The sequence below is a fragment of the Lissotriton vulgaris genome, chromosome 12 (genome assembly GCF_964263255.1).
Source record: "Lissotriton vulgaris chromosome 12, aLisVul1.2, whole genome shotgun sequence".
Lineage (NCBI taxonomy): Eukaryota > Metazoa > Chordata > Amphibia > Caudata > Salamandridae > Lissotriton > Lissotriton vulgaris.
In genome coordinates this window covers 811,038,819-811,059,068 of record NC_141700.1, presented here as the reverse complement: position 1 = coordinate 811,059,068, position 20,250 = coordinate 811,038,819, and the positions used below count along the sequence as shown (strand labels likewise).

At 49.1% G+C, this 20,250-nt stretch overlaps 1 protein-coding gene across 1 annotated transcript in view; it reads right to left on the bottom strand.

The window, feature by feature from the left end:
- The window catches only part of LOC147678850 (uncharacterized), a 94,830-nt gene that overhangs the window by 35,559 nt on the left and 39,021 nt on the right, over nucleotides 1-20,250 (bottom strand). The window lies entirely within an intron of this gene.

Genomic DNA, 20,250 nt, shown 5'->3' with positions numbered 1-20,250 from the left:
AGGGGACGGGACGGTCCTTCAATTGCGCTGTCAGTTGGTTGTGTCCGCGTACATGGTATCAGTTGGTTGGTGGGGCCAACTATTTGGGGCTGGTATGCACTGATATATATTTAATCAAATAATGGGCAGATTTGAGACATGGAGTCCTGTGTTCATAGAACAGGGTAGGCAGGTTATTTTTTTTCCAGCTATGTTGAAGCTTTTATTCTACTATGTCTTAAGTTTAGATTTTATACTTTATAAATTACCAGCTGTAACCATTTTGGTGCCGTTATGTGACTTTGAGGTAATGTTTTGCATAGATATTACTACCAGTGATGGTGTTAAGGTCACTTAATGTACACAGGCCTGCAGCAGGGTGCCAAGCGGCATTAGGTCGATAGGATTTTAAACGAAAGCTCCCTGGTGGTTTAGGGTTGTGCACATGAGTGTTTGCTGGGGTGTCCTTAGTGCTTGTGCTTAATAGAATGTAGCTAATATGTTCGCGTGCGTCCCGGCGTGGGGGTACAGAGCTTGCCTGCTTGTGCCTCCGTGTGCCCCTGTTGCCTGCTTGTGCTTCCGTTTTCGTGCCCCTGTTGCCTGCTTGTGCCTCCGTTTTCGTGCCCCTGTTGCCCGCTTGTGCCTCCGTTTTCGTGCTTCCGTTTTCGTGCCCCTGTTGCCTGCTTGTGCCTCCGTTTTCGTGCCCCTGTTGCCTGCTTGTGCCTCCGTTTTCGTGCCCCTGTTGCCCGCTTGTGCCTCCGTTTTCGTGCCCCTGTTGCGTGTGCCCCTGTTGTCTGCTTGTGCCTCTGTGTGCCCCTGTTGCCTGCTTGTGCCTCTGTGTGCCCCTGTTGCCTGCTTGTGCCTCTGTGTGCCCCTGTTGCCTGCTTGTGCCTCTGTGTGCCCCTGTTGCCTGCTTGTGCCTCTGTGTGCCCCTGTTGCCTGCTTGTGCCTCTGTGTGCCCCTGTTGCCTGCTTCTGCCTCCGTGTGCCCCTGTTGCCTGCTTGTGCCTCCGTGTGCCCCTGTTGCCTGCTTGTGCTGTGTTGGTGTGTGTGGAGGGCTCTGTGTGGCTGTGTGTGTAGGGAGCTTTGTGTGGCTGTGTGTGTGGGGGGCTCTGTGTGGCTGTGTGTGGGGGGCTGTGTGTGTGTGTGGCTGTGTGTGGGGGGCTCTGTGTGTGTTTGTGTGTGTCATTTGCGATAGATAAAGCTAGTGGCATTGTAAATGACAATGCCATTTATTTATGTTAAAAAAAACATAAATAAAAATAATGTCAAGAGCAATGCCAATAGCTCTAACTTTAACAAAGGCAAAACCATTGCATTGTAAATGCTTGTTCTTAATTAGCAATGACAGAAGAAGCAAAATATCAGTTGGGTTGCACACTATGCTAAGCACAGATTTTTTGCTTATTTGCTTTTAAGCTAAGTCCTTAATTGCAGCGGCGACGCCCCTTTGAGAGATCCCCTAGTTTTTTTAGTTTTTCCCCTAGGATTTGAGAGATCCCCTAGTTTTTTTAAGACCACTTAAAGCTGTGGTCTACACACGCATTCGGGTTCTTTGCGCACAGAGCCTTGACTGCAGCACAGAGACCTTACTCTACCGCAAACACATGAAAAAAATTTGAGGGAACATTTGTTAGAACAGTGACTGATCACGACCAGCTAAGCCCACAGACATTTGTACTCTAAATGGGTCCCAGATACGATTTAAATCGAGATCGACGGCTGACCGTTTCTAGAATAGACATCATACATGTAATAAACATTGCCACCATATCTTTGATCCGGTGCTACACTTAACATGTGTCATGCCAGAAACAGTCTGGCAAGAACAAAATAGCAAAATAAATAAATCCCAGCCACTACAGATGGAATTAAAGGGGAATGTCGAGAATTATCATTTTATGGTCCAATGTAGAATCGATGAGGAAAATATCATGAATTTTCTGAAAGACATGGTCACAATAACTGCATATATTGATTCAAGAAGCAAAGATGTGGGCAGCTCCCGCTCCCGTTCGCCCCGCACCGAAAGCACAGACTACCCTGCCTTACCGTCAATCTGTTAAACGATATGGCATATAGTTGCAATCATTCAGTAATTTGAAATGGTTGGCCTTGACGAGACACATTCAAAACTGTCTGTGCAAGAATATTACTACTCTCAATTTTATTCCCAATTCATTTTATGTCACCTCGGCCCTCAAATATTCACTCCATTTATCAGCCCTAAATTGAAACAGATCCGCTCGCCCCTCAATCACAGCTGCAAGCATCATTTCATAGGCCAAACCTTTATTGCCCATTACGAGTGATTTCATAAGGAACTCAAGGAAGTTATTCTGTGCGCTCTACTCCTTCTACCTCTAAGCTTAACAGAAAATGACGAAATTGGAGAACTCTACATAGGATCTGAAGGGGAAAGTATAACTGCGGCTGGAGAGCCTCATTGGATAACAATGTTTTATCCTCCTACAGCTGTCTTAATGTTTAAAGTTCTAAATTCATCCAGCAACTGAGCGAGCTGTGACGAACGGCAACTGCAGATTCACATTAAACCTCAACAAAGTGTATTGGTCATAGGTGGGTCTGATACCGGAAAACTGTTTTTTTTAAACAGGTTCATATGCGATAATAGACCCAGAGTGTTTAAATATTGTCATCTCAAAATTAACTGTATCTTTAAAGCCTAGACCTAGTTTAATGGCCACCCCTGGAGTAGATAATCGGAGGGAGAAGATTGGACCCATTCCCAGAATCCCCTACTCAAGACCACAGTAAGACAAAAACAAAGGCGGACAAATAATACCGATTGCTGGTAAAGATAATCCCCTCTATCACGAGTGTAGAGAAATGGGCATTTGTTGCCGTCATCCCCCACGTTTTGCCCCCTTTTTAGGTCTCGGCTAGCGTAGGCTGCGCATGCGCAGTCTCGCTGGCGAGATCTTTTGTCTCAGAGTAGCGAGGCTTAAACCCGCCCCTCTTCTCTATTGGCTGGCCTCCTAAACGGCAGCCAGCCATTGGAGAAGAGGTCTCTGTGACGATCTCTTTTCCCTGTAAGCCCCGTCCTTTTCGGATTGAGGGGCGTGTTTTTTTGTTTCTTTCTCTAAAGAAAAACACGCCCCCCCCAATCCGAAAAGGACGGGGCTTACAGACTCCTGCTGCCTGTCTGCCCAATGCTTATTAGACCTACCCACAACCTTTTCTATGCAAACACTTCCGTTTTCTAAGCTCTACGTTAGAACCCAGCACTCCGATAGGCCAAAGCCCCAGAATTCTGACATAGCCCCTTGGTAATGCGCGTTCAGTGACCATTAAACCCACCTGGGACCAGGGTCGGTAGATGAGAACGGACGCGTGAGCCTAAAGCACCGTGCCGACCTGATGTTTATCCTGGATTGAGAGCTGCCGAAAAGTACCTGGAGCCAGATGACCGGGGTGTCTGCCCTGGGGAACCGCGGACGGAGCTGCGAGCGAAAATCCTGCCCTCGCTGACTGCAGGCGACTGAGGAAACACGAAGAAGTGGAAGCCTGTTCTGGATTCCCCCAAAATGGCGCTGATGAGAGTGCTCTGATGCCCGTCTGACTGCCGAAGATAGCTGCGAGACGGAACCCCGGAGGGCGGTGGACTACAACGGATCGTGAGAGGTGACGCCAGCAGGGATTTTGAAGCCGCTCCTTGGGAGGTGCTGAGCGGGAGCTGCAAGTCGGGCCGACTGAGGGGGCCCGCCCGCCGGGGCTGCACTGCAAGTAAGCAGTGGAGGCAGAGAGGCGGCTGGGGGGCCTGTGTTGCTAGTGGATGCAAGGAGGCTCGCGGAGAACAACGGAGGGCTGTTCTGGGACTGGAGACACTGTGAGGCTGCTGAACTGAGGAACTGAGTGTTCCGCCATTTTGAGGGCTTTCCCGGGGTGTGAGTCCGGGACCCGAGAAGAAGTGCGCATCGGGGCAGGGGTGCCCGATCACAGAGGTCCTGTATATGGTGACCAGGTATGGGCTCGCTTGTGGCAGACGAAATCCCGGGGCGCGATGCGGCTGCGGGATGTGCCGGATCAGGAGGGGAAGAACTTCAAGGGAGCGTGGGTGGCGCCGGCTACTGAAGTGGTCACCAGGAGGTACGGAGGGCCTACTAGTGTAGTGTGAATTGGTGAGCGGCCTACCTTTTGTCTGCGCAGTACAACGCTCCGAGACTGAATGGGAACTAGGGGCACTCGGGGAGAACCGCCATTTTGGCTCTGTCTGCATCGAGGGAGGAGGAAGGACGCGGCTGCTCTCTGTGGGAAGGGCTGCAGCTTCCGTGCAGCAGCAGCTGAGGCGAGCGCGGTCACACCTCATCTGACACTCCGGTCCTGCAAATGCTCCCAGTGGTAATAACGGGTGTGGTGCCGTCCCTCAGCAGCTGAGTTAACTGCTGAGGGCAATGCAGGACGAGCCCCTCAGCTGCGGACGGAGCGCTGCCACCCCGGGACGGAGCGCTGCCACCCCTGGGAACTAGAAGATGAAGCCATGCCTGAGACCCCCTGTTCTCTCCGGCAGCGGGAGAGTCCAGGGGCTCAAACGATGCTCACTCGCGGGGTGCTGAAATCACAGGAGTGCGCCAGAAACTGCGATCCTCTCCCAGCCGCTGAGAGGCAGACAAGAGCCCCGGCGCTGATGCTCCACGGGTGGTGGGCACCTTCTCCAGCAGCCTTGGTTATCCTCCACTGCTGGCCAACTTCTTCCCCTGCTCCCGCCTAGGTCACATCCCCTTCAGCTCGGCAGAGTCCCAGGGATCCTGAGCCTCCTCTGCTCCTGTTTCCTACGGCGCGTGTGTATGGGGCTCTGTGGGTGTGTGTATGGGGCTCTGTGGGTGTGTGTATGGGGCTCTGTGGGTGTGTGTATGGGGCTCTGTGGGTGTGTGTATGGGGCTCTGTGGGTCTGTGAGTGAGTGTCTGTGAGTGGGTGTCTGTGAGTGGGTGTCTGTGAGTGGGTGTCTGTGAGTGGGTGTCTGTGAGTGGGTGTCTGTGAGTGGGTGTCTGTGAGTGGGTGTCTGTGAGTGGGTGTCTGTGAGTGGGTGTCTGTGAGTGGGTGTCTGTGAGTGGGTGTCTGTGAGTGGGTGTCTGTGAGTGGGTGTGTGGGTCTGTGTGTGTGTGGGTCTGTGTGTGTGTGGGTGTGTGTGTGTGTGGGTGTGTGTGTGTGTGGGTCTGTGTATTTGTGTGGGTCTGTGTGTGCGTGGCTCCATGTGGGTCTGTGTGTGCGTGGCTCTGTGTGGGTCTGTGTGTGTGTGTGTGTGTGTGTGTGTGTGTGGCTCTGTGGGGGTCTGTGTTTGTGTGTGGCATTTGCTAAAGATTAAGCTATTGGCATTGGGATGCGGTGTTGGCCACAGTGAACGCGAAGAGTGCTGTGGTCTTCTGGTGAGAGCGGTAACGGTGCAGGCTGGTGTGAGAAGTGACGTGGGGGATATGTGAGCATGCGTGTGGTTCGCGGGCGGTGACGTACCATGGGCTGGCACGGACGGGAACCACGGTATGGCCTGGGGAGGCGTGGTGACTGCTTACGTCAGCGCTTCCTGGTACAGCCGGTTGCAGGGCTCAGCGCTGGGTGTGTGCGTGTGACTCTGGCTGTGGACCTAGCAGGCAGCGTGGTAAGTGCAGCCCGGCTCCAAGTGACGGTTTCTGCGGTTGAACGGGGTAGAGGGGCGCGCAAACAGGAACCATGTTCAGCTGGATGAATAAGGAGAACGCAGAGAAGCCCGACGTGCTTCAGACGGTGACGGGCGGTTTGAAGTCACTGTACAATGGGTAGCTGCTGCCACGGGAGGAGCGTTACCTCTTCCATGAGTTCCATTCACCCGCCCTGGAGGAGGCCGACTTCGAGAACAAGCCCATGGTGTTGCTGGCGGGGCAGTATAGAACGGGCAAGACAACCATTATCAGGTATGTGCTACAGTCTGGACATTACTGCCACAATCTCCGCCAGGTCCCTGTGTACATAGTAGCCAAATCGTGTGCACTATTAAGTCAGCCCTTGTGATCGTTTTTAGTGCCTCTGTTCCCTGCTTGTGATCGTTTTTAGTGCCCCTGTTCCCTGCTTCTGATTGTTTTTAGTGCCTCTGTTCCCTGGTTGTGATCGTTTTTTCTTGCCTCTGTTCCCTGGTTGTGCTCGTTTTTTGTGCCCCTGTTCCCTGATGGTGCTCGTTTTTTCTTGCCTCTGTTCCTTGGTTGTGCTCGTTTTTTCTTGCCTCTGTTCCCTGGTTGTGCTAGTTTTTTCTTGCCTCTGTTCCTTGGTTGTGCTCGCTTTTATTGCCTCTGTTCCCTGGTTGTGCTTGCTTTTATTGCCTCTGTTCCCTGGTTGTGCTCGCTTTTCTTGCCTCTGTTCCCTGGTTGTGCTCGCTTTTCTTGCCTCTGTTCCCTGGGGCGTTACTGGGCAGAGATGGGCGTGTGGCTGACCTCGACTGAGGGAAGCAACGGGTGAGCTCTGGGAGTTGGTGGGGGCCTCGAATATCCCATTTGTAAATAAGGAGAGTCCCGGGGGTGAGGGCGCGTGTGTGTGTGTGTGGCTGGGTGTGTGTGGCTCTGTGTATGTGTGTGTGGCTCTGTGTGCGTGTGTGGCTCTGTGTGCGTGTGTGGCTCTGTGTGTGTGTGGCTCTGTGTGTGTGTGGCTCTGTGTGTGTGTGGCTGTGTGTGTGTGTGGCTCTGTGTGTGTGTGTGGCTCTGTGTGTGTGTGGCTGTGTGTGTGTGTGTGGCTCTGTGTGTGTGTGTGACTCTGTGTGTGTGTGTGGCTCTGTCTGTGTATGTGGCTCTCTGTGTGTGTGGCTCTGTGTGTGTGTGGCTCTGTGTGTGTGTGGCTCTGTGTGTGTGTGGCTCTGTGTGTGTGTGGCTCTGTGTGTGTGTGGCTCTGTGTGTGTGTGGCTCTGTGTGTGTGGCTCTGTGTGTGTGGCTCTGTGTGTGTGTGTGTGGCATGAGCAATGCGAATTGCTCTAACTTTAACAAAGACAAGACCATTGCATTGTAAATGCTTGTTACGTACTAGATGCTGATTTTCGACTCCAACAGGGCACTGAGCCTGCCGACCTGATCTCAGTGCCAGCGCTCATTCCCTAAAACAAAGTAAAGTCTAATTGTGTTACAATTGGCAAGGACTTTAGCAGCCCTATAATTCCCTAGTAAATGGTACTCCAGGTACCTAGGGCAGGGTCCTTAAGGGCTGCAGAATAATTTATGCCACCCTAAGGGACTCCAATACATATTCCACACTGACTGCCATTGCAGGCTGCGGGACATGGTGCAAACCATGAGTGAAAACCAGACATGACACACTCCTTTGTGTCATGCCAACGTCATTGCATCTAATATATGAAAGTCACCCCAACAGCAGGGATTTGAGGCCTAAGTCAGGGTGCATTGTATTTTATGTGAGGACATTTCTGCAGGCGCAGATGTACCGCTGTGATATCTGGTTCTATTACTGGATATTACAAGTGTGAAGGGAAGCCATCTTAAGGTATGTACTAGGCACTGTTCAAAACGAGTTCCAAAGATACATAACGGCTTCACTGAAACATATAGTGCTTGGTATCAAACACGTGGTATTAATAAACCAACACTGATTTCAGTGATGGATTTATTAATACATGCACCCAGAGGGTACCTTCGAGGTATCCCCTGAAACCTACCAGCCCTCTTGTGTGCTAGCTGTCTGGTTCAGTCTAGCCTGCTGCCAAAGGCGAATTTCTGACCCCCAGGGGTGAGAGCCTTCTTTCTCAGGAGGTCAGGAACAATGCCTGCTCCGGGGAGAGGTGTCATCACCTTCTCTCCCAGGAAAAGGCAGGTAAATGAGCATTCCACAGCAGGAGGCTTCAAAGAGCCCACCATTTTTTAAAATAGAAATCTGGCTTCTGTCAAAGGAGAGGAAATTGGCCCTCCTTTGTCCAGAGCCCTTAAACACCTGGACAGATGTGTAAATTAGCTAGTCAAGTAGGCAGGCCCACACCCAGACTTGTACCACCCCTAAGGTGGCCTAACCTGTTGGGGGTACGACTTTTCAGAAGTGGCCATCTTTGTGTTGGCCTACTTAGGAATTCTGGGACAGGGTAATGCCCACTTCCCACAGGAAGTGGTCATATAGAAGGGGCGTAGTGACCCCAAGGGTAAGTAGCCCATTGACTACTACTCCTCATTCCCCTTAACGTCCCTAAATTTAGCATTTAGGGGACCCCTTCATACCAGAACTTAAGATTTCATTGGACACAAAAGAATGAGTTGAAGAAGAAAAATGCTGACCCGGGAACCAAGGAGCACGACCGACTTGGCGCCAGCCCTCCCACCTGCCTGCTGCACCCGAGCCTTGTGGAGCATCCGATTCATCCTGCTGTTGTGCAGACCTCAAGAAACCCAGAGGGCTGCCAGTGCTTTGCAAATCGCCAACGAAACTCCCTTGGAGTAAACGAGCTACTCCCCAAAGACACAGGGTGCGGTCCCCAGAGTTAAGCTCCCTGGCCAGCCCGACCCGGCAGCTCCCCAGGAAGCGTTCCCTGTGCTCCTGAAGGTCAGATTGTTATCTCCTCCAAATGGGAGGACACTAGGACTAACTGGAGTCGCACAAGGTCAATACTTAGGCACACCACCCCTTGCTGCAGCCAAGGCTTGCTGTGTCCAGTTTGGACACAAACGCAAAGGAAGACAAACTTGCACGTCGAGGGACTTCAGGGACATTGGGACCCACATCGTAAGTGTCCCCTCGGTTCTGTTTGCCCCTCATGCAGAAAACAAGGACCAATAAGGGATTCTGTGACTGACGCCATGCGACGCCTCAAAGCACCTATGTATCCGCGCTCAAGAGCCCGAATCCAAGGGAGGTGACGGTGCCAACAGGGTCCCCAGACTCACAAGAGCTAAACTCACACTTGGGTTTGCCAGGACTGGACTTCAGTCGCTGCCTGCAGCCTCCTTCTGCAGGCCCCTTTCAACCGCGAAAGACAGCACTGCACCCAAGCCCCACAGCCCGAAGAGAAATGGACCAAAGGTATCCCTTCGCCCCACAGGATCTCAAGGGTTTAGCCCCCCTCTAAGTTCGCCTGGACTGGTCCCCCAGTCTCTGTATGCAGCCTCTTTACCAACAGATCATTCTCCCATTAAAGTGAATGAGACACTCAACACGGTAACACACATCTGCACCCTCACACCCCTATGCCTCCTGAGGTGACCTGCTGGTGTGGCCTTGGACCTTGCCCCATACTCCCCTTAACTCTAGAAAAACAGTCCTGTAAGTCGCTGCCGAGTGCCTGAATACAATACCTGTTTTCCTCCAAAGGATAACATTGCCAGTCCAGAAATGGCAATGGGTCCATTTCTGAAAACTGTAAAAAATTCATAACTCGAAAAATACTTAACCAATTTCAATGATGTTGGTATCTAAATTTACATAAAAGTATGGTTATTTTTATAAATTGTTTCAGATTTCTTTATAGAGAGTGGTCTCACTTAGTGCCTGTGTGTATGATAAATGCTTAGCACTACCCTCCGATGTGCCTAACTGCTCGTCCACACTACCACAAAAGAGAACATTTGGGGTGTCATTGTGCCTCTGTAATTCCTTTTGGGTTTGTTTTGACTCTTTACACAGTGTACCTACTTTTGGTCCACTATATTAAGAGCTAGCTTACTACAAAAAGGTAATTTTACTAAAAAATACAAAAAAAACTTCAGACAGGTATAGAGATATGCACCCAAGTAAGGACAAATACCGAGGCAAAATGACAATTTTTATAAGATTACACCTCCCAATTAGACCCAAATGGAGTTTATTCCCGAAATGTAAAGGCCTCTACGCACAGATAATAGACTTTGCCATAGTTTAGGTCAACGACCTCCTCTTCCCGCATAGTCAATTAAACTGCTAGTTATGTGAAAATGACAGTATCATCTGTAAAAAGCAGAACAGAAATGTGCATCGAGCGCATGATGTTTCTGGTAGACAAGATGGACGCGCAATCCTTGGGTGGATGCTGAGCCCTCCTGACCCGTAGCTGCGACTTCCTAGGGCAGAAGTGACTGTGGCTCCTGTCGGGGAATGCAGAAGAGGTCTCTTGGAGTGTAGGGGGCCTCACTTGCCACGAGCAGAGACTGGAGCAGAGAGCATACCTGGATGTGCGATGCAGGATGGCTATTTCCATGATAAGTCTTAAACACTTGAATAGTCCCGCCCATGCGCGGGGACCCCTTCTTTAGATATATCTTCTAAGAGATAGAAAGACAATAAGGCAGCCTAAATATATAGGCTACACTGGCCGTACGTATCTCCATCTTGAAAATAAAAAAGGTAGCCAGTATACTAAAGTTTGTGTAGATTTTTGTAGTGTTTAACGCACAGAATAATCCCCCTTCACAAAACCCTTTTTTTCATTATAGAGATGAAAGGAACGGACAGAATAGCCCCATAGGCTGCCATTGCAGGTCTTAAAATAGAAGCTGCGCCTTTAAGAATCTAGAGACCACCAGTATCCCATAATGCACAGCCACTGGCAGTTACTTCAGTTCTTTTTGAGGGTGAAGAGAAGTGAATGCATGCTCTATGATATGGATCCCTGTGTCTATTCCACCAGGGAGGAGGAAGGGTTGCTCACGACCTATCATGGAAACATCCCTACCAGAGAACAGGAGTTACAGGTAAGAAACCGTTCCATCTCTCGTAGGGTATTTCCATGTATAGTCATAAGCACTTGAATAGACTAGCGAGCCATCCCTATAGAATCCAGTGGAAGCGACAGAGAAAAAGGATATGTGGAATTAAGAAAACCGGTTCCTACGGGAAGCATGCCCTACTTGAGCATCTGCTTTGGCATCCAAGTCTCGGCAGCAGTGTTTAGTAAAAGTATGAACTGATTTTCAGGTAGCAGCCTTGCAAATTTCTGCAAATTGAATATTACGCAGCAAGGCCGCAGTAGCTGCCTTCCTTCTGGTTGAGTGAGCTTTAGGCTTACTAGATAGGGATTTATTATGTTTTTGCTAACAGAGAAGGACACAGAAAAAATAATCCATCTGGAGAAGGACTACTTGGAAGTCGCTAGACATGTATGGAGGGAGCCATAGTTTACAAATAACTAGTCAGATCTTCATAGGTCCTTAGTTTTATTGAGATTGAATTAAAAAACCCTTCTAACATCCAGGAAATTAAGCGATCTCGCCGCTGGAGTAGATGGATGTTGGAAAAAAATAGGCAAGGAAATTGTCTGGTTCACATGAAAATCCGAAACCACCTTAGGGAGGAACTTCGGATGAGTCCTCCTAACTACTTTTGATGCATGAAAAACTATGTATGGCTATTTACCGCATAGTGTCTGGAGTTCGCTAACTCTGCGGGTGGAAGGAATTGCCACGAGGAAAGCCGTCTTCCAAGACAGATCCTGAAGGGAAGACTTATGTATGGGTTAAAATTTTTATTGCATAACGCGAGAAAGGACCACATTAAGCTCCCAAGGAGGAGAAGGAGCCTTGATGGGAGTAAAACCTTCTTCAAACCCTCCAAGAAATCTCTGATGACAGGAATTCTGAAACAGGAAGCTTGTGAAGGGCATTTCCTGTAGGTAGTAAGGGATGCCAAGTGAACCTTAATGGAAGAAAATTGTAGGCCAGATTAAGCATCTTCCTGGCAAGAGGTAGGATCCTCATTCTTCGATGAGCACCAAATACAGAATCTCTTACATTTATGAGCATAAGTGGAGCATGTTGTTGGCTGCTTAGCTCCCTTGAGGATGTTAATGCAGCTCTGAGGTAAGTTCAAGTGTCCATACTGTACTAGTTCTGGAGCCATGCTGCACAATTCAAAGAGGATGGCGGTTGGGGTGCACCATCTGGCCTCCGATCTTCATTAGTAGATCTGATAGGCATGGAAGCCTGAGATGTGGACGGACAGACTGGTGAAGGAAGTCCGTGAACCACTACTGACGTGGCCACCTGTCAGGGTTTGTCAGCACCACCTTAGTCACTACGCCACTAACCTTTCGTAACTGACAGCAGGAACGATGTCGTGAAGAGTAGCCTTCCTCTTACCCCGACCACTACCCCCACCACACTGCCATGGGCAACACTGTGGGAGAAGGAGCACCCAGGGGAAAAGGGAAGGGGAAAAAAATAATAAAGTAGTCCTGTTGCTTCACAGGTCTGGTCAAGGTCACGGGCCTTCCTCGTGTAATGCTCCAATTAGAATGCAGGGGTGTAATCCGTAGGCTTCAAGATTCCCAGAGCCCCACAATACTCTGTTGATCCTGCTGCGTGGGAGAGCAGAGAGTGGAATAAACAATGTATTACCTCGAGAGGAGAGCGCCTTATGCGTGGTCTCCGACTCTCGGGTAATGTGGAAAATAGCTGGGAAACAACTCACAGGCAATTGCGGCTGTACGTGGGACCCAGGAGGAGAGCGCCTTCAAGCGCAGTCTCTGACTCATGGGCCGATGCGGGAAACAGCAGGGTAAACGGCTCACACACAATTGCGGCCGTACTAGAGACCCGAGAGGAGAGTGCCTTCATGCGCAGTCTCCGACTCACAGGCTGAATGTAGAGATCACCAGAAGCGGCTCGCGAGCAATGGCGGCCGTTACGAGAACCCGGGAGGAGAGCGCCTTCATGCGCAGTCTGCGACTCACGGGCTGAATGTAGAATCCACAGGGAAGCGGCTCATGTAATCCAACAACAACAAGCATTTGCAATGCAATGGTCTCGGCATCATTAAAGGTAGAGCTATTGGCATTGCTCATGACATTTTTTTTCTTTAAATCAAAAATAAATGGGCATTGTCATTAACATTGCCAATACACAGCACTCTGCACTCAACAGCACACAATGCTCTGCACACTTGCTCTGCACTCACTGCTCTGCACACTCACCACTCTGCACACTCACCACTCTGCACACTCACCACTCTGCACACTCACCACTCTGCACACTCACCACTCTGCACACTCACCACTCTGCACACTCACCACTCTGCACACTCACCACTCTGCACACTCACCACTCTGCACACTCACCACTCTGCACTCTGCACTCACCACTCTGCACTCACCACTCTGCACTCACCACTCTGCACTCACCACTCTGCACGAAATAAAACAATTAGGTAACTGATGGTTTTACTATGAGGAATCTCGTGAAGCCAGGTTTTAGCTGTCGTCCCTCCACTCACAAGAGTCTGGTACCATGGTGACCTCGTAAAATCCACAATACTTGTTAATACAAGACCATTTAATCAACGAGAGTAGAGAAAGGCTTCACGGCCAAAGGAGCCCTCATAATTAGAAATGTGCATTTGCCCTCATTTGCTGAGGCTAGAAAAGCTTTTTCGGTCTGCTCAGTGTTGTGTCAAAAGGTAGACCTGCGCACACCTCCCTACAGCTCTGAATGGCTTGGGTTAATAAATGGATCTAAACTACGGCCTACTGTTTACTACTGGATTATGTGACTTTAACTGCCCCTTCTACATTGTTTGGGATGTGCTAGATTCCGGGCCAATATGCTGGAGCGAAACTGGCACCAGATTCATGGGATGTGCAACTTTCCTTTTAAACACTTTGGTGTAAGATCTCGTCGCTCACAAAGCGCACGCTAATTATTTTCCCTCCAAATGGATGTTGATTTATATTGATTTAATGAGACTAGACACCATCAGATCAGTGCTCTCAGCATTTCTGTGCAAACAAATATGTAAATAGCCAAGTCATGCATTGTTTAGACTTTTCCCTTTTTTACATTTTTCCTCATATTGCCTAGATATGAAACAAGCCATACTTTTAGTCGCTATTAAATCTGTCCCGGAAAACTCCGGTGGCCTCACTGCCGCCCTTTGCTCACACAGCAGCCCGTGCTCGGCTTCTTATGAGTCACCCAGGCTGTCTCTTTATTCCTTCTTTGCGGTCATATGACTGGGACAAACATGGCCACGCGACGTGAGGAGGAGCCGAAGAAAGAAAACAAACACTTGCATCGTCATCGCGCGCTCCGTTGACGGCCGCAGCCCCGGGTCTGCCGCGGCCGGTCCTGCAGTAATGGGCACGGCGCATGCGTAAGCCCGAAACCTTCCATTGGGCACGGCGCATGCGCAAGCAGCGGGAGGTATTGCTAGCGTCTCAGCTTCCGAGGAGGACAGCGCGTTCGCGTGCGCGTGCGCGTGGCCGGCGCAAATCGCCTTGCGCGCGGCCAGTGCTGTCGTCCTGGGAAGCTGAGCCGCTAACAATAAGGTCTCTGGCGAGAGCGAGCTTCGCTCGCTTCTAGCCGAGACCTAAAAAGGCTCTGTTCAATAACTCGGCTGCCCGGGAAGTTTGACAAGCACTCATCATGTCAAGAGGCGGGGTTTATATCGGAACCAGCCCAGGCCTTTTGAGAACACCTGATTTCTCTTTCCTGTCCAGGCGCCCCAAAGCTTTCTGGGACTTGTAGTTCCCTTGGTTAGCCTGCGTGGAAATGAGTTGTGCTGCAGATCAGAGGAATGTATTGTGTCTGACTTGTGTATGGTAACTCTCTGACAACTTGAAACCTCAACACCACCCCTGGGCTATGAGACTCACTGTAGCCCATGAGTGAGCCAGCTTGATGAGGACTGCCGGGACTAGGGGAACTTGAGGAAAGGTGTAGAGAATCTACCAGACATTCCTGCAGGGGTCTCATGTGGAGACGTGCATTTGGAGTGGGGAATATACAGGATGCCATCAAGCCCAGGGGCGAGGATACCTTTCTCACAGTCCTGCGAGATAGTGCCATGAGAGCCTGAGCCTTCCAAAGGATTGATAAGCATCTCTCCTCCGAAGGCCACACGTTTGCCATGATAGTATCGATGGATGCTCCCAGGTATTGCAGGCACTGATGTGGACTCCTCACCCACGCACACAAATCCCTCCACGACCTAGGCCCAAAGTACCTCAACGACCGCCTGACCTTCTACACGCCCACCCCCCTTTCTACGATCCGCGAACCTCGCCGTCGTCCCTCGCATCCAGAGAGCCACCGCCGGAGGAAGATCCTTCTCCTACCTGGCGGTTAAGACATGGAACTCCCTGCCCGTCCGCCTGCGGCTAACCCAGGACCACCTCGCCTTCAGGAAACAGCTCAAGACCTGGCTGTTCGAGCAGTAGCAGACCCCCTCCCCCTAGCGCCTTGAGACCCTTCCGGGTGAGTAGTGCGCGATATAAATTCCATGATTGATTGATTGATTGATTGATTGACTTTGACTGGTTGACATGAGGGGGAAGACAGAATTCAGGGTTTTGCATCAGCTGGCATCTTGCTTCCTTGAGCAGATTGCTGGCTTGATCTTCCTCTTGTCTGTTTATTCTGATAAAGATGGTAGGAGCCTTGGTACATTTGTTGTGTACCTGACTGGCGGCCCTGATACCACTGAGGGGTTTGAACCCTCTGTGTAGAATAGCTGTGTTAAATAGGTCGGAAAGATTTACTCTGTTCCTTTGGTCTTTCCAGGCCTCCAGCTTTTAGCGTGTCCATTTCCGCCTTCATCCTGGTCATCTCCTCGTCTACGCTAGTGCCCAAAAGAGTAATACCTGAAAACAGAAGATTCAGGATGCATTGTTGTGATTCAGGGTGATGCAATGTAAGGCGTAGCCATGAGTGCCGCCGTAGTGCCACGCCGTGGCAATATTCATGCGCAGCAAGAAGGGATGTGTCTGCTGCTGCACTTATAATTTGATTAAAGACCATAAGACCTTCTGCCAGGATCTCATTTAAGCCCTGTCTTTTGTCTCTAGGAAGGCAGTCCGCAAACTGCCGGAGCGATTCCCACAGCGTCCTGTCATATCTACCCAACAAGGCTGTGGCACTAGCAGCTTTCACGACAGTTGCTGCTGTGTTGCAGACTTTCCTCCCCATCGAATCCATTTTGCGGCTCTCTTTGTCTGGTGGCACTGTTGAAGACTGAGCCGTGGCATGTTGCTTTTTCGCAGCCACCACAATTCCAGAATCCGGAGTTGGGTCCATCCTTAGGAAAGGAAGGTCCTGCTGCGGAGGCAGCTATTTTTTGTGCAGCCTAGAAGGAGCTGACTTAATAGCAGAGGGTGTCAAAAAGAGGTCGATCGCTGGTTCTAAAAGACCCGGCAACGAAGGAAGCAAGGGACGTGGCGCTTGTTTTTGTCGAAGAGTCTCAAATAGGACGGAAGTTGTAGATGTAGGAGTGGAAACTGGAATGCTAAATTTTGAAGCACCCCTCATTAAAACTTTACGAAATGTTGAAATGTCATCAACTGGTGAGATCCGGGGGAGGCGAATCAGAACGAGTAGGAGAGTATCTGCCTGTGCGTGAAGAGGAAGTGGCCATGGTATGGCTGGAATGAGTTCTTCCTCTATGGCGGCGACAGCGTGGATGAGAAGAGGAGCATCTATGACTGCGCGACCAATACCTTGTGTGAGATCTAGACCTCGGTCTTCGGGCGGAGGTGGAGAAGTGTGGCTCAATGGTTAGAGCGGCAGACCCTGATGCAGAGGTCTGGCCTGGACCAGGGTTCAATTTCCGCCTCGGCGGGTCTTGGGTTAAATTTCCCCGGACCTGATAATTCTCGCCTCAGTGCCTATTCTAAGCATGGGTCCCACTCTGCAACTCTGGGCAATAGCTTGCTTAATCTCCACAACGGCCCCAACAGCGCTAGGATTCCTGGCTTCACCCTGGGGGTTCCTAGGAGTGGGCACTTCATAGGGAAAGAACAGGAAGGGTACGAAAGCGGTGTGTGTACAGCGCCTTGAGACCCCTTCGGGGGTGATATGTGCGCTATATAAAAGCACTACATTTACATCTTGGTTTCACACCTGGAAGAGGAGGTGGAGACTGTTGATGAGCTGTTGGAGCCCTAGATGGAGAATAGATTCGGGAATAATCAAATCAGACGTGTAAATACGGCTTCTCTTCTTAAACGTCTTCTGAAGTCTTGAAGATCGCGACAAAGACCCAGAGGAAGTACTTTGAGTCCCTCTCAATGTCGATCTACACGTCGCCGGCGACCTTCGACGTTGCCTTGAAGGATGATCTCTTCTCGATGTCGAACGCTGGTGGGAGTGGGTCGGTGATCGAATGTGACGACTCAATGTCGATCAGTGATGATGACTTGGCATCAATCGACGGAGGTGTGTCGACAGCGAGCGATTGTGCCGGTGCGATAAGCTTCTTGAGGGCGTTCTATGATGTGTCACCATCGGCAGAGGACGTCCTGAACGAGGTGGTCTCGTCGTCTGCTTCGTAATCGAAGAAGATCTTTTTTCTCAACGTGGAATGTTGATGTCATTTGGACCCAGAGCCCTGGGCCAAAGTTGAACAGGATGGCGCTGTATCTCCTCGCGACGTCCTCAAAGTCGACCGGGACCCGTGCTGCTTTTCTGCGTTTTTTGTGCTCGGGAACCCCCCAGAGGCTGAAGACAGAGCCCTGGTAGAGGATGACCCTCTCCCCGCCCTGAAGTCCCACCTAAGGACTGGGCCTGCTCTTTTCTTCGCTCTTCTGATCCTTGAAGCCAGATCTTCTCTCTGTCGTGTTGAGTACGTTTAGAGGAGGTTTTCCAGATGGAACAGGATTCACGAACATGAGAAGCAGAAAGACAAATTTTGCACACTCTGTGAGGATCAGTCTCGACCTTCTTCCTACCACAGTTCAGACACTTATCAAATAAAGATGAAATTTTTGAGTGAAAGCTGCACATTTTCTGTCAGAAAAACTAAGAGGAAGACCAAAGAGGTCGAATGAAGTAGTTATTAGCTCAATTCAGATATGAATTTTGAAGAGAAACACCAAATTGGTAAAGCCCAATGCTCCAGGGTCCTGATAGCAGGAGCCGGAAAAAAGAACTGAAGTAACAGCTACTGGCGTTTCATGATGGGATACTGGTGGTCTCTGGATTCTTAAAGGAACAGCTTCTATTTTTAAGGCATGTAATGGCAGCCTATGGGGTTATTTTGTCCTTTCCTTTCATCTCTATCATAAAAAAACACTACAAAAATCGCCACAAAATGTTGTATACTGGCTACCTATTCATGATGAAGATGTGGCTAGTGTAGGCTATATATTTAGACTGCATTATTGTTTTTCTATCTCTTAAATGCCTTTGCAGGCCTTCCTGAAGAAAGGCCGAGAAAATCCACTTAAGAAGATATATCTAAAGAAATGCTCCAGGGTCCCCGTGCATGTGCGGGACTATTTGACTATACATGGAAATCCCCTATGAGAGAACTTGCTTTATACGGTCAGCACTGTTGATGTGCACAAAGGTGCGGGTGCAAGAAAACTGCATCTTTGCTCAAAAAAGATGTAAAAAAAGAAAAAGGCAGGTTTAGGAAAAAGAGTAAAAACCATTACCCGCTCATGTGGACTCAGAAGGTGTGCACAAACGGAAAATATACCCAAAAAAATGCAGCTTCGCTGGACTATGTCAAGAGAAAAAGAAATTATCCATCTAGCTTTTAGTGCAAAAATAAATGGGTCACTTTGAATATGAAGGGGAAAGCCGAACTTCCCAGGGAGAGGACCACCTAGACCTACACTCCCATATATTAGGTTACAGGAAGAATCACTCTTGTGGTCTATTAAATTACAGATTATCTCCAATAAAAGATCATAGACTGGAGAATATCAAAACATAAATGTAGTTAAGGACATGGACAGCCAATATCGCACGGTGGCCAATGGTCCAAACTCCTCCTAGTTTATCTCTCTGGAAAAGCACCAGACTGTCTGAAACATGCTCCTTTGCAAACCCAGAAGCCTCTGCTAACCACAGACCCATTTCTAACCTTTGTTCCTAGAAACAACCTTAGAAGAGGAGACTGGTTTGACAAGGAGTACATTCAAAAGAATAACTTGTTTTATCAACTGTGAAATATTCTCTGGCATCCCAAAAATCCACGTTGCTCCTCCATAGGCTTCTGTGCACACAGCGGCACACGTGACCCCAGGGATTGACGCTACGGTCACACAACTTCCATTTTCCACTCCGAGTGGGCTCCCTATTGGCAGCAGGTCCACATCTAAACTTGGAGTTTATGTATTAAGTTCACCACAATTATACCATCCCCACTATCTGTTCAAGAAGTTGGAAATCTCGAGAAGCTGTCTACAGCTCTGTAGTTCAGACACTATCCTTCTTGAACTCATTGCTGCCAGTAATAAATACTTCCTCCCGTCCAGTCTATCCCAGGCTGTTCACCCAATCTCTGGAACTCTATTACACCTTCCATCCACACCAACCTCAGTTTTGAGTGTGTTGTATTCTGTAGATATCTGAATTCTTGCCTATACCAGAGATTGATCTCAGAACGGGCTGTGTGTATATATATTTTGATTATTAGGGTAAAGTATGCAGCCGTCGTTAACAACCATGTTCTCACACTTTGCAAAGTTTTCTATGTAAAGCACCCTGTTGCTCTTGGGTCTTTCATCTACTACATAAAAACAACAGATAAATGCAGCCATCTGTCAGGAATGAGTAAGTAAAGCGACAGCTGCAAGACAATAAATTAATTTTTCCAAAGATGTTCCTTGTCTCTCCGAAAGCCCACTATCAAGAGATTGATGATAGCCAAAGAGATTACTGGATTATTGTCTACAAACAATAGTGGACTTCCAATAAAACATGTTAAACTGAGTTTAACAAGTCCAGAACTGAGCGGAAAGATTGAGACACAATAAGAACAGAAGTGACCACATAAGAACTCAATGAATCCAATCAGAGCCAACGATCAGATTTAATATCCAGTACACAACGCCCTCAGCCTTTTGTAGGCCTCGAGAATCGAGAGCAGGTACTTCCAGGCACTTGCAACATACTACATATCAATCATAATCCTGAGATGAGCAAGATTCAGACATCAAAAACACAAGTTAGGTCTCTCTGAATCCAAGTATTGAAACTCCAATGGCGTAAACCAGCCATTAAGAGCCGAATCCAACCACCTTCAATTCAAGAAAATCTTGAAAATACAATTGTACAGGCAGTCTTTGGAATAAGGCGATGCAAGTATCAATGTACAACTGTCATCTCTTTCAGATCTAATGACACCACTTAATCAGAACGCCCCAAATCTAAGTACTTCACACCCACATTGACACGGACAATGACTTCCTGCTATGGAGGTTTGGGCCCAATAAGATAGTGTGACAGAGAAAAATCCCCTACACTCAGGCCTCGTTAGTACCTTTATGAGAGACCATATCCCATTCACCCATTCAACTTTCTTGACAACACTACTGCGCAAAACATATGGAGAAAACACTTGTAACAGAGCACTTGGAAGTTGTTGAAAGGCAACAAACTTGCACTA